Here is a 15,202-nt window from a genome sequence, read left to right as displayed (position 1 = left end):
TTGATGACTGGCATTTATGCCACTCTTTTATCCTTTTTCTCTAAGGATTTCCCCTCATTTGCACTGGTTTGAGCCTTTTCAAGTGTTATATCTTTGTTTTTTTTTTATGTTTGATCTTTCTCGTGTTTTCCGTCTTTTTCTCCCTTTTATTGCGTTTTATTAGTTTGCTTTGGTGTCTTGTAGGTTCTTGGCCCTATTTGGTGAAGTATTTGGTTGCATATAGAACTAAGGAAGGCAAAGAGATGCTCAAGGAGAGGGCGCGCAGCCAAGCATGAGCCGCGGGCGCGGGGCGCTGCTTTGTAGTTCCCTCAAATGTTCTAGTAGATGCCTAGTCGCACCCTATGAGCGGTCTCTCCTTAGCAGCCGCGGGCACGACACCAAGACCCCGCGGGGGCGGCATTTCGAGGTTAACTTTCCCCTGTTCCCGGGCCGCAACCTCTTCTCAGCAAAAGAGGCATCTCTTCCTAACACCCGCGGGCGCGACACCGAAGGCCGCGGGCGAGGCTTGCTGGTTTAGCACTTCCGTACCCAGCTATGAGAGGGAGTAGCATGTGATGAGAGGGCTCTCCATGAAACTTTATTTCTGGATTTGTGATGCACTATAAATAGTTTTAATCTTGAATTTTGTATTTTCTTTTCATTTCCAATTAATCTTAAAACTTAGTAGAGGGAGAAACATCATTATTTTTTGCATTCTAGAGAGAGAAAGTGTGGATTCCTCCATTGTTGATCTTTGATTTTGAAGAAGAAGCTTAATCAACCTCTTTGTAGGATTTCAACTTCAATGAATGAGAATTCCCTTACTCTCTTCTCTTTATTTTGTTATTTGATTTTGTTTTAGATTGTTTTTCTTGTTAATTACTCATTAATCATGCCTTTGCTTGTTAATTTCATGATTAGCTTGTTAATTGCTATGTATAGTGAGTAGTTCCTTAACTAAGGGTGTGAGGATGATGTAGTTGGAATTTGTTCATGCTTTTGGTTTGTAACTAACTTTAATTGTGATTAATGTCTTTACTTGCTTGATGTTCTTCGATCTTCATACAAAGTGCACGTTGTTGGTTGATTGAGAGTGAATTTATGATAAATGATGTGACAGTTAACTTAGCTAAGTTCATTTGTATCGATTGTTATTTGAATGCACCTTCTAGTATATGATTCTAATGTGACAACATAGAGGCTATGTTAGGAGAAGCTAATTGACCCCGAATTGGGGCTAGATTGGACCCTTCATATCAATATTCAAGCATGTTTAGTTCATGATTAATCCGTTTCCATGTCATTTCATGTCCAAGTTAAGCCTTAATCTACCCATTCCCCTTAGTTTTCCCATTATATTTTTTCTAGTTCATTCACTTTTAGCTTTAATCTCTTACAGAACTTCATTTACCTTCTTGAGATAGCTTAGTTTCTCAGTAGTGATTGCAGTGCTTAGCTTCTCCCTGCGGTTCAACCCTTTTCTTACCTTATACTTTTGTTTGGTTTGTTTAGAATATACAAATATTGTTTAATTTAGGGTTAGGAATTAGACAACGTGTATATTATTTTATAACATAGAGTGGAGGCCGAGTAGAAACTCACTGAGAGCATGTCAAAACAAACTTGCTCAACTACTCCTAATCGAACGATGATTACTATACATCAGCCGAGTATAATGTTAAGCAAGGGCTTCCCTAGCTAATCTACTTGACACTATACATCGGCAGAGTAAAATGTTAAGCTAGGGCATCCCTAGCTAAGCTACTCGGCCATTAACTTTTCATCGGCCGAGTAGGACAAGCAAAGGCTTCCCTAGCTAAACTACTCGGCCATGAAGTCCAAGTGGACGATCAAACATCTAGTCCTACACCCAATGGTCCGTATGTACTAAGAAAGTCCCTAAAAGATGCCGAAAACAAAGTGTAGTAAGGACCTACTTTGTTAAACCACTTGGCCACTTAGCCTACAAGGCAAATCTTATCATTCGGGCCCACCAGGTCGAAAGAAAGAAAGCACAAAGTTCGAAATTTGGCTAAGGTATGTATTACCCATTTAGGAAAAAGACTTTCCTAGGCGTACGCTCCTAGTAAACAAAAATTTACAAGTTGAGAGAATACTTTATATTTCTTAGGTATGTCTGAGAGATAACTTCAACAAACGACTCATACAAAGCAAAAAACAGGCTGTATAATTAATGTTGATTCGGCGTTCACCTAGTCCAAGGGAAATCATTATTATGATTTGATTAGCTTACTTATTGTCATACCTTTCAAGGTATAAAATCTACTAAGTTAGTCAAACTACTCAGAATGTAGACTTGGCAAACACCGAATAAAGGGGCATACCCCCATTATTCTTACGAAAAGCAATAAAAAGCATAAATAAGATGCGTAAATTGCTAAGTATGAAAATACATAAAAATCACACAAAACCAATCAGATGGCGAAAAAATTAACATAAATTAAAACCGCTTAGAAGGCGGCAAAATATCATTACCAAAACACTCAAAGCAGGCGCCAATAAAAAAAATTTGTTCAGCATAAATTAAAACAAAAAAAATAAAGACATAAGCTTAAAGTTGTAGAAGAGGAGGACTCCTCACTTGGCAGCGTCCTTGCCACCATCACTAGCATTAGTCGCATTGTTAGTCTGGGGTGGCTCCTCATCCTTGGTCGCCTCCTCTTCCTCGTCCTCTCCATATTCAACATTGCTATTGACGGGGGAAGGGGTCTCCCGAAAGGGAGAGACATGCTTCCCAACGACCTCACACTCGTCTCACATGGTGATGAAGTCTAGTCTTTTGGTGAAGCGCTCTAGATAGTAGCTGAGCTAAATTCTTTCAACTATCATCTCAAAGACTTCATCAAATCAATTTTTGAGGCGAGTAAGGGTGGCTTGCTCGATCTGGACAACGTCTGCTAGAGGGATTGGCCTTGGAGCATTAATTTTTTGTTTCAGCTCCTTCACTTCTTTCCAAAGACCACTACTACAAAAAAGGCGTTAGAGAACTTTTATAATAGGATTTATAGATTGCCTTAGAGGCGTTATTCTACTAAGAAATGAATAAAGTATAGAGAACGGGCCAGTGAGGCGTTTTATATACTACTAAATAGAGAACGTTTATTAGTCACAACCGTTCTCTTTTCCCTTCTTAAAAACGTAAACTAAGGAATAAAAATAGAACGGTTAGGCTACTTAACCGTTCTATATTGCATTACATTATAGAACGGTATAGTTAGATAACAGTTCTCTAGTGTTTTTTTTTTGAAAAAAAAAAAAATCCAGCCATATATTACATTTTATTGCTACTATATTATTCCTTTATATTCCTGTATACTTGTATTATTTTTTGTATTCCTGTATTTTTTTTATAAAGATTATTCCTGTATTTTATCTCTTACATATATCCTGTAAGAAAAATACGACAGTTCCAGTATAAAACAAATTATGATCCTGTATGTACAATATAAATTTCAATATAATAATATTAACCAAATATATTTCCAGATACTACAAAACCATCAAAATATACTTCATATATATAATTTAAAATATCCAACCACAATTAAACTAAATCATTCACCCGAAATTTGTGCTTTACAACAAATACGAGAGTTAAGTATCAAAACACCATTCTAATTAATGGTTATTAAAAATAAAAAAAAAAACAAAAAAAACTATGCTTAGATATACCAATACCATATTGATTTACAATTCACATAAATCATTGACGTCGTCATTTGGTTGATGGTATCCAGTAACATACGAAATCTACCTTTCCCTAAGCTCTTTGATCATTTGTTGAGAATATGCAGGAGGAACTTGCTTAAAATACTGCTAAACAATGTAAAATACATGCCTATTTGTTAATGTACAATAATTTCATCTTATTAAATATAACTAAGTCTATCAAAATATAACTTTTTAAACAGTAGTTTTCAATTTGAGTACACAAGAAACCTCCATCATAGAATACATCCCATCCCAACAAAATATATAAATAGTCTAACAACATAATAAGCATAATTTAGTTGCCTCAATATCCACCATAGCTAATGGTAAATAAACTTAAAATTTCCAGCCCTTGTGATATGTTTTATCCATCTAAATCTTAACCACTACAACTATTTATGATTCCCTTCTCTTCTCTCTTCACAATAAAAAACACAAATTCCTGAAAAACACTACACACTCCTTACTCATCATTGTAAGCATGACTACTCTTATACATTACTAGAAACATATTTATCACAAAATCTCATAAACAACCCTTTTATGGAAGAAAAGCAAAGTGAATCAATATTTCTAAATATTTTGCAAAGTATTTGAAATTAATAGAGCACAATAATCCAGTGGTAATCAATTTCCCCTACCCCTTTTTCTTTATTTGATTAGGGTTCTATATTTGACTTAGGTATGATTAATTTGGCTAAAATAATTTTGGTTAATACTAAAATAAATTTAAATTTGACAAAATTAAGGGTAATTTAATTAAATTACTACAACATGACTGAAATATTTGCATAAAAACAATCGACTGAATTTATCCCTAAAACTAGAACTTTGAAGTTTTTTTCAATTACCTAAAATTCGAATTGTAATTTACTTTAATAGATGTTATCTACAAATTTACTTCTATTTCCATCATAATTCGAATGATTCATGCAATAAGATTGACAAATTATCAAAATCCAATTTCTCTATGACAAGAAAAATTCGAACCTTTGTAGAAAAAAAAAATTTGAGCCTACCTCAATGCCTCAGCGAACAGGTGCGGTGCTGCAGACGTTGTGCGGAGGTGGAGCAATGGCGCGGCGGTGGAGCAGCGGTGCGGCGGTGGAACAAAACAGTAAGCGGCTGGCGGTTTTTTTAATACTGATGGTCGATAGTGGAGGTTCCACTTTTTGAAGTACTTTGTTATTTTTTTCAAGGTATTCTAGTGAAAGTGATGAACGCATGCTTCAATTTGGGTACAATGGTACATTATTACTCAGTAAATAATTTCTTTTTTTTTTCAGGAGTACTCCGTATATAATTTTTTCCTAATTTAAGGAAAAAAAATACTTGTAATTAATACTATTGTACAGTACAAAACGGTTGTCAAGATGACCGCTCTATATCATTTATATTAATTAATAATTACTTTTTAATTAATTGAGTAAAAACAAATAAAGAACGGTTAACTATGATAACCGTACCATATGTATTAACATACAGAACGTCTCTTATATAATTACGTTCTATATTCTCCTGAAGAACGCCTATCTTTGGTAACCGTTCTATATCTTGCGATCTCTAATCCAGTTTTTGGTGTAGTGGACGCTCAGTCTCCTGGTTCCGATCATCTGCGACCTTTAAGGCTGTTTTCAAGGCCTCCCTGCCGGTGTCTAGCTCTGCCTTGTGCTTTTTAGAGGCCTCATCCGCCTCCTTCCAACTGGCTTCTTAAGTGACAGCCTCGTCCCTCTCTTTGGTGAGAGCCTCGTTGGCGAGCCGCTCCTACTTAAGAGCATCGTCAATTTTGACAATGTCTTCAGTCCGTTTGGCTTCTTTCTTAACTAAGGCGTTCATCGCGGTCTGGTGGCGGACTTGTTTAATAGCCAGCAGGCCAGTGTTCTCGTCCTGTAGGCGACGGAGGTAGTCTCAAGCCGACTGAATCTCGCGCCTCTACTGCGGACGCTAGTCCTATAAGGCAAAGAGCCTAAGAAGAAGCAATGGACGAATAAACAAAAATAAGTAAAAAAAAGAGAAGATAAAGGAAATTGGCCAAGTTTTAAAGAAGAAGATGAGTTTGGGTACCTCAACATAGCTGTTGATCATTGGACCGAGGTGCCCATCGTGGATACCCCAGTATTTTTTCTGAGTCTCTACCCGGACGGCCTGTTGAATAACATCCCGGACAGCCTTACGCTCGGCCCTAGTTAAAGAAGTCCCAGGGAGTTTAATGTTTATCTCCTCATAATTGTCTATAAAGTCAGTACTGCAAAACTTGGAAAACATACCGCTTATTAAAGACCCGTAATTTAACGAACGGGTCAGTTTGATGAAAGAGATCCAATATTTAATATAACAGATCTCTTATATATCCTAGGGCCCACCACTTGATTGAATAATAAAATATTGATAAGAATATATGAGATATAAAAGACCTAAATATGCACTCAACGGGTCTCTTAGGTATACTAGGGCCCACACACTTGATTGAATAATAAAAGATGAAAGGATATGAAACCCGTTATCAAATTTTTTTTCACGGGTCTCTTCCTTCGTCCTTTAACACATGCTCTGCTCTTATTTTCCATTTCTTATTATTGTTATTTTTTTTTTTTTGAAAAAACCCCAACAGGGGTTCTTATTACTCTTATTTTTTTTATTTATTAATTCTATATTCTCATCTAAATTCACATGTTCCTCATTTATATATTTTGGCATTCTCTCTGCTCAAAACCCTAACCTCAACGCCCAAATTAAAATGCTCATCTTCTCGCTCATCCGAATCCGCCGACTATCTTCTATTTACTTTCTCTATTCAAGCTATAAAAAATTTCACTCATTGTTGATGCGACACCTACCATCTCCATAAGAAAATCATGCTCTAAGGTATATAGTTTTCTCTCTCACTCGTGATTTTTACTCCGTCTCTTAGATCGTATGTTGGGATTCAACAATGATGTCTATGTTCTTTTTTGTTTGAAAAATTGCAGAATTCAAACCTTAAATCGTGCATGGTCAGCTTGTTTGCCGTTTTAAATTGGCCTTGATGTCAGTTAGGATGGAGGTTTTTGGGTTTTTTGTTTTTGTGATTTGTTCAAAGAAATGAAGGTATTTTGGTAATTAGGGTGGATAACTCTTTATGTTTTTTTAGATCTATCAGTTTGGGTTTGGATTTGAGTTTTCTTGATCTTTATTTTGGGGATTTCATATTCATAAACTTGGACTATTTGAATTCTCTTTAAATTAATGATTAATTTATATTTTAGTTTATTCTCAATTTTTATGTCCAATTTTCCTTATGGATGGTATTTTTATTATTAGTTTGGGTTGTTCTTGATTATTGTTGTATTTGAAATAGATGGAGATAGTGGACGAAAATTTTCAACTATGGGAAGGAATACATAATTATGCGTGGTTTTCTTGAGTATTTTGTAACCAAAGAATCACAATTTGCAAATTTGTTGACTGTAGAACTTTGGTGCGTGGGGTTGAAAGATTAATGTTAATTGAATTTAGTTAGAAATTATATACTGTATGTTGTACGTTTAGGCATTGTGTTTGTATAATTTAATTTTTTTGACAAAATGTTTATATAACTTTTTGAATTAAAGAGTTGCAATTTTTTGTTTTGTAATTATATACTTGTAAATTTGGATCTGTAGCTTTGTAAATGATGTATAATACTATTGTTGTTATTTAAATGAAATACTAATGATGTTAAATTGTAATTTCGTAATTTGACAAAAAAATCAGCTATTTATTTTAGGGTACAAAATATAAATTTTAATAAATATGAAAATTATTATTTTTTTTTGAAAAAAAAGGATTAATCAGACCCGTTATTTAATATATATGGTTTTTTGACACCCATTAAAGAGCCCCCCCTATTGCAAATAACGAGTCCCTTCCCTTTGAAGTGCATCAGTTATACACCACACCAAACAAACCCCTTATCTCTATTAACGGGTCTATTTATTATTAAAAAAGACCCCCATAATGAGGGGGTCTCTTTACCAAAGAGACCCCTGAGAAAGAGACCCGTCATAAATGGGTCTCTAAGGTATGTTTTAACGGGTCTCTAGCTTTTTTTGGTAGTAGTGAGTAAAGACACAAGTTAGAAGAGATTTGATAAAAATTAACTCAGAAGAATAGAAAACAAAGATGTACTAGTACCTTTTGGGATATGGGGAACATACGGACGCCTCTCAAGAGTCGGAGTCGACGTAGGCTGCTGCTCGTCCTCCTGAGGCAGGGGCAGCTTCCTTTATTCAGCATGGGAACCCGTAGGATGAGTACCTAGGTACTCAATATGTGAAGTTGAGCCGCGATCGGCCGTTTTGTCCAAGGATGACTTTCCCACTAATAGAAAATAGTTCATTTCGTCGGAAACACTCTGAATTCCATCGGAATTGGTTGTCAGAAAAGGGTTGGCAGCTTAGGGCTTTAGAATAGTACGAATAAGTGTGCCTTGGAATGTCCTTGATTAGGGCAGGAAAAACGACCTCTTCCGACGAAAATTCCATCGGAAACGGGTTGCCAAATTTCGTCAGAACTGGTTGACGAAAATTCAGACATAATTTCTGTTGGAAATTTCTTATAAAAAAAAATAAACACGCCGCACCACTAGTGCAGCATGTCACCACCTTAACTAATCCTAACCACCGCTACTATCCTTACCTCAAGGCACCACTAGCACGAACTACCACCACCAACTAGTCCCTAACCCTTAGCCTAGACAACTATTAACAAGAACGACCACTACCGCCTAACCCAAACCTATACCCATCTAACCTAAACCCTAACCGAACCCCCACCAAATCCAAATCTACCCACCTTAATGTTGGGTTTTCATGAGTCCGACTCATCGCGAAATAAAACCCAATCCAAGATCAAACTCACAATTAATATAATCAAAAGACATAATTAACATATTTAACAAGAGTGATTAAAGAAAGACGAAATTACCCTCGTAGCGTACTTTGCTCGTACCCCGAGATCTTACTTGGGAAATCTTGAGTTTTGACGGGCTAAAACCTCCTATGGTATCCACCCGCAACACGACCCCGACAAGGTCTATTGCTTAGATGTTAGCTAAGCCCGACCAAACTACTCGAGTAATTAAATGTGTTTGAAGGTTTTGTCAATGGTGATGTCTTTTCTAACACCATACTCAAGTGATTTTTCCCACACCCCAACATGGGTATTTATAGGGAAAATCATGAGTGAAATCCTCTTTCCCATCAATGTGGGAGAGTTGGTAGAATCAATATTCTGTCTTTATTTTTAAAACAAAAATACAATTAAATATCCAACAACTAATTAATCAACAAGTGGCACATTTAGGAGAAGAGTTAGGTAAGGACCACAAGGAAAAAAGGGGACCAAACTTGATCCCAAAGCACCCCCTTATATCCGGCAACCTATGCCAACCAAATCACTAATAAGGTGCTGCCACGTGGCACCCTCAATTGGGCACCAAAGCAGCCGAGGTGGGCTGCTGCCTCAGCCCAGCTAGCTGCTGGCCTTGGCATGGCGTGCAGGTGTTGCTGCCTCGGCCCATCAAGCCACGAACGCAAGTGCGGGCTGCTGGCCTTGGCATGCTGCTGTGCCCCTACCAGCACACGTAGATATCACCATTCTAGGCTCGGATTGGTGCTCTTTCTAGCCACCTTAGGTATATCAAATGCCCCTAGGCTTCGGTTAATTTGGGGCATTCCGATGCTAGGGGTATTTTGGTAATTGTTGATTAATTAGTGATTTTACCATCTCATCTTTTATTATTTCGATTCCAATTTCGACGCTCTTAGCTCGATATTTGAGTCTAAATATTAATTACTTGAGCGACTCATTATATGCTTCCAAATTAATTTATCATGTCGGTTTCATTGTTGCTTGGGTGTGACCCGAAGGGTTCATTCAAGATTAAGCTATAATATTAATTATACATTAATATTATTGATCGAAAGCGGCCTCGACCTTGGAATTTTGATCTCTTGACCTCACTGAATAATTAGCTTTCTAATAATTCTGAACCCTCTATCAGAATAATACCCTTATTCGAAGGACACTATTCCTTTTAATCTCCCACTTGTTTTTCTAGACAAGTGTGCTTTTAGTGTATAACCTTTTTCCTATGTCACTTAATGTCTCTTTATGAACTATAAGGTAAGATTATTCTTCATCCTTATTATGTCTAGAAGTGTTTCTCAAAATCCGAGTTTCACTACCAATAAACAGATGATTTCTAAAATCCGTCCGAGCACGGCCATGCATTTTCACAATCTCGCTCTTTAAGTGGCCTTGTAAACAACAAAGGCATTCTCCCTATTGTTAGTAAAGGGACATTCCTAGTCTTGTAATGTTAGCTTCTCCTACTAAGAGGACCTAGACGCCCAATTGCCGTCGTTATAATCTGATAACTTGTTATTCGATATGATTTTAGGGCGATTTTGAACCTTGTTTACTAGAACAAATTAGTGTTTTGGTTCACTTTTACTCTATTATCGTGCATTTTGTGTGTATCCTTTGCTTCAGGGGTTGTTAGTGTTTTCGTTGAGTTTTTAAGACCAAAGACCATTCCGTGCTGACCTGCAGACGTGTCGGACTCTTGTTTTCTCCGTCCTTTTTATTTGGGGGTCATATAAATACTCCCCTTAGCTCTTTTGTACGGGAATCCAAGCTTTTAGAGCTTTCTCTTAGTTTGTAGTATTAGAAATAAAAATACTGTCAAATCATATGTTAGATTTTAATTATTAGCTTGGAAATTTGAATGTCAATCATAAGACAAGTTCCACCATTGTTATTTAAAGTTGAAGCTTCTAGTAACATTTCTTACTTTTCTCTTCCAATTTAAAAGATTTAATTGATGATTATTTGTTTAATTCTTGTTTGCTTAGATTGTTAATTAGCTTAATCTTTAGTTTGAATCTTGTTCATGAGTAGCTTGAAAACCTTAATTGCTTTTATCTCCATGGATTGTGAGTAATCTAAAATTTTCTAGGGTTTGGGTATAACCCTCAATGTAATCACTAATTACTTGTTGCATGTGTTAATTTTGTAATTGTTAAGTGTTAATTAGTTGAGCTTAAGTGGTTTAATTGTTTAGTTCTTGTATACGGCCATTGCTAGAACTATTATCCAAGCTTTCTCAACGAAGGATCGAGAGATGAAGTTGAGTTAGCTCGCTTATGCTTAATTGACTTGAAATTCCATGAGAATGGGAATTTTCAGTCAAGGGAATGTTTTTGTCATCATTATTATGCTTTAGTACCTATTTTATGCTTTGTAACCACAAGATTAGGTTGTATTCATGATTTTAGTAATCCCTCTAGCTTAAGAGAGTAGTTGGGTGCTTTAGTTGACTTCCCCAATACTATCCCCTTAATTTACCATTGTTTGCTACATGATATTTGTGATTTGTAATGAAGTTGAGTGGTATATCCCAAGCCCTAGAATCCTCTAAATATTGTTAATCTCTCCTTAGCCTTAGTTAATTTGAATTGGTTCATGTTGCGTAAAACCAATCCAATATATATTTCATTTAGCTTATATAAACTCTAGTATCTCGGTGGTTGATTCAACGTCTCTCTTGGTTTTTACCCTTTATTACCCTTGCTATTAGTTAGTGAGAACAATATAGGACTTTTATCTTTGGTAGACTCGACGACGGTCTATCAAATTTTGGCGCCGTTGCCGGGGAGGCAAAGTCACATTGAATGTATTATTGTTGAATGAGTCTAAGTGTGTACATTTGTATCATAATTTTTCTTATTTATTTTTACTTAATTGTGTTGTTAACTTGTGATAGTCATTGCTAAAGTTTTCTTAGCTTTGTTGGACTTTACATGACACGAAAGAGTAAGCAATCACTGCTTATTTCCATTGATTTAGAGTTGAACAAGACCTTAAGGAACGTAAGGATATTCTTGCAAGGTACTCCGGAATTCTCCATGGTGTATTCGGATTCCGACTCGGAAGAGGTTCTCAGGAACAATGAAGAAGATAACGTGGGTGATAACGATCCTCCTCCTCCTCCTCAACCGTTTCTTCGTGATTGTGACCACCCTAACGCATTCTAACTAAGGAGTAGCATACGTCTCCCCACTACGAATGCAAATAATTTTGAGCTTTCCCTTCAAATCATCCGTATGATTCAAAGTGATCAATTTGGGGGTAGTTCTCAAGAGTTTCCTTTTGCTCATTTGGACAACTTTCTGAAGTTGTGCACAACCATCAAGCAAAATAACATTACGCAAGAGTTCATCTGTATGCACATGTTTCAATTCTCTCTCCGTGACAAAGCAAAGCATTGGTTAAGAAAAGTAGAAAAGGGATCATTGAGCACTTGGGATTAAGTCACTAGAGCTTTCCATGAAAAGTATTGTCCTCCAAAAAAGACCGCTAAACAAAGAAGAAAAATCACCAATTTCAACAAAGAGATTGATGAAACGTTAAGTGAAGCTTGGGAGCGTTCCAAGGATTAGACTAGAAAATGCCCACATCATGGTTTCACATAATAGATCATTATTCAAAGCTTTTATGATGGTCTTACTCTTACTTCTGGGCCAACCTTGATTTTGCGGCCGATGGTAGCCTTAAAAACATATCGGTGGATGATGCATACATGATAATTGAAGAAGTGGTAAAGCACTATGCATATTGAGGTGATAGAAGGTAACATCAATTAAAGAAGGGGGAAATCCACGATCTTAGTGCAATAGAACTTATTGAATCAAAGTTTGATATGCTAGCTCACATGCTAGATCAAGTTACCCTTACATCTCCAAGCTCTTCTTAACAAGTCATGTCTTGTGAAACTTGTGGAGGAAATGATCACTTATCCTTCAATTGCAAGTCAACTAACCAAGAACAAGCGACGATCATTGGAAAAAGAAATGAGCAATACTCCCAACCCTACAATAAAGTCGAAAACCCTAAGAAAACACGGGGTGGAAGCAACAAAACCAAGGCCCCCCTCAAAACCAATACAACCAACCCCATCCACAAAACAAACAAGCTCCATGCCGTCACCAATAAGTCAAGCATAGGCACCATTCTTTTCCCTTAGATTTATTTTCTAGGTTTTTTCTTTTTCCCTTTAATAATAATGAGTATTTATTTCCTTACATATGATCACAGGATTGCAAAAAAAAAAAAAAAAAAAAAAAAAAAAAAAAAAAAAAAAAACCATGTCAAACTAAGCAAAAGGTCTACCAGTGATTAGAGGCACCCTCTGTAGCCACATCATATCACCTTTCACCCTTCAAATATGCAATATTTTTTTGATAAACCACTTTAAGCCTCGTCTAATGATAATCATTTCATTTTTTAACCCATATCTACCTAACCTTGGGATGGGATGGTGTGCAACTTATGCAATTTTTAATTTCATAAAATCTTGAGTGACTTCAAAAGATTAAAATAACAAAAAATAAGCAAAAAAATAAATAAAATTGTACAAAAGGGCAAGTTTTCCAATGTCTTTGACATGAAAATGTCTTTGATATGAACACGTCCCAGATTGCGTTGTTATCGAGTGCTCAGTACCGTTCCTGAGAAACATGAACGCCAAGTGAGTGATAGACCGCATGATCGGGATTGCCCACACTTATAAAAACAAATTAAAAAAAATGCAAAAGAAAAAAAAAGAAAGAAAGCAAAAAAATATAAAAAATAATTTAAAAATTAGAATACTCAAGCATAAAAATGTAAATATTCAAAAGCAAAGTTGCATACATAGGGGGCTTATCTAGGGTCTTGAGCCTTTTATCCCTTTTTTCTTCAACCTTTAGCCTAACCACGTTACAACCCTTAAAAAGACCTTTTTTAGGTATACACACACTTGTGCGAGGTTCGGCTAGAGCTACGTTCTGCCTGATTCCTAACGGATACGTAGGCAACCTCACATCTAGGTGCGGGCGTAAAAAAAATTCATTCATATTTACGTTCATAATTGATCATATCAATGGATCTCCTATGCTCTTTCCTATCTACTTAGAGCTAGACTTAGGGGCTTGATCCCTACATTGTTAGCCTACCTAGCCTAAGAGTCACCACCATTTGTCTCTTTTCAATATATATTTTTCCACACATTTAGCCTTTGCGGCCTAACTTTAGTGTCATTATCACACAAATCACAGATACATGACCAAATATACTTCCCTTAGGAACCTTTTGTCATGAAATCTTAACACAAAACGCTAAAGCATGCCTTGTCATATCAACATCAATCATCATTACATCACAAAGTATGAAGTACTTAGCCTACACGCCTAAGACACTTAAATACTTTCATTATCAAGTTAATTAGGATTTTATAAGACGTTACAATCCTTGAATTGTGCGAGACAACGTTAACACATTAAGCTCTTTAAACATGCACCTTCAAAAACTTTGCTTCTTTCTTTTTTCGCGTCCTTCTTTTTCGGGAGAAAATCGGTACCCTTCACAAACATGACGGAAATTTTTGTTTTTTCTGCATTTCAAGTCATGTACATATCGAGCTTCATGAGTCAACCCTATGCACGCACGAGTCACACGAAGTGAGTCATCATTAAGTCAAGTTTATACCTTGAGTCGTGTCAAGTCAATGAGTCAAGAAACACTAAGTCTTAGGTCAACCCTAAAGAAAGATAAGCAAAGTCTTATAGTAAAAAATATAAATGCATGTACACTTTGTTGAGCAAGAACATTCCCGGATTTTTTTTTCGAAAAGCTTTAAATGAAAACTTGACTCCAGCGTCAGACGACAAGGCCGTCGCCAAGCCACAAAATCTGTCGCCTAGCGACAGAGCGAGAACGCGGCGACAATACGTTCTTGCGAGCGCCAGTGCAGCGACGAGATGTGTGGTCCCATATTGGATTATGCGGACCTCATACAACAATTTGGGGTTCCTTGGTACGCCAGTTAGCCCTTATAAGCAAATTGACATGATTATTAGTCAGCTCGATTACAATCGCAGTAAGTGATTGACCTGACGATGATCGTGTTACTTAGCTGAAGCACAAAAGCATTGGCTTATTACAAACACCAAGGCATCGGTTCAAAAGCAAGCACTTATACGAAAAATTTTCCAATATTGGATTGTCATTCCCAACTAACAATATTTCCAAAAGTGGATTGTCGCGCAACTTCTTTAAAGACAATTTTTCCAAGATTGGATTGTCATCTCTGGAAAAGTTTCCAAGCGTGGATTGTCGTACTCCTTCTCTATTGGAAATTTTTTCTAAGATCGGATTGTCATTGCTGGGAAGTTTTCCGAGATTGGATTGTCATACACCTAGTTCCCTATGGCAAGATTTCCCAAAGGATTGTCGTAGGTCTCTATTCATCATAAAATTCGGCAAAAGTTCATCAACGTGGATTGTCATTTATTTCATTAAGTGGAAAATTTTCCCGAAGTGGATTGTCGATCGACTCTTTTTTGGCAAATGTTCCAAGACGCGGATTGTCAAATATGGCAATATTTTTCTAAAAGAATTGTTGCATAGCATTGGCAAATTTCCAAGGTGG

At 36.5% G+C, this 15,202-nt stretch overlaps 1 long non-coding RNA gene and 1 other non-coding gene across 3 annotated transcripts; one reads left to right on the top strand and one right to left on the bottom strand.

Annotated features, from left to right (window-relative positions):
- Positions 1-5,973: 5,973 nt before the first annotated feature.
- Positions 5,974-7,417, top strand: LOC145559670 (uncharacterized). Of its 2 annotated transcripts, XR_014092856.1 has the most exons (3): positions 6,145-6,576; positions 6,681-6,798; positions 7,049-7,417. It is a non-coding gene; the product is annotated as an uncharacterized LOC145559670 (long non-coding RNA). The 2 variants fall into 2 exon arrangements; XR_014092855.1 differs by lacking the exon at positions 6,681-6,798 and having other exon boundaries at positions 5,974-6,576.
- Positions 7,418-12,092: 4,675 nt separating this feature from the next.
- LOC145560883 (small nucleolar RNA R71) lies at positions 12,093-12,199 on the bottom strand. The gene has a single exon (XR_014093479.1). It is a non-coding gene; the product is annotated as a small nucleolar RNA R71 (small nucleolar RNA).
- Between the last annotated feature and the right edge of the window lie 3,003 nt (positions 12,200-15,202).

The sequence above is a fragment of the Chenopodium album genome, chromosome 9 (genome assembly GCF_948465745.1).
Source record: "Chenopodium album chromosome 9, dcCheAlbu1.1, whole genome shotgun sequence".
Taxonomy (NCBI): Eukaryota; Viridiplantae; Streptophyta; class Magnoliopsida; order Caryophyllales; family Amaranthaceae; genus Chenopodium; species Chenopodium album.
This window is presented reverse-complemented; position numbering and strand designations above follow the sequence as displayed.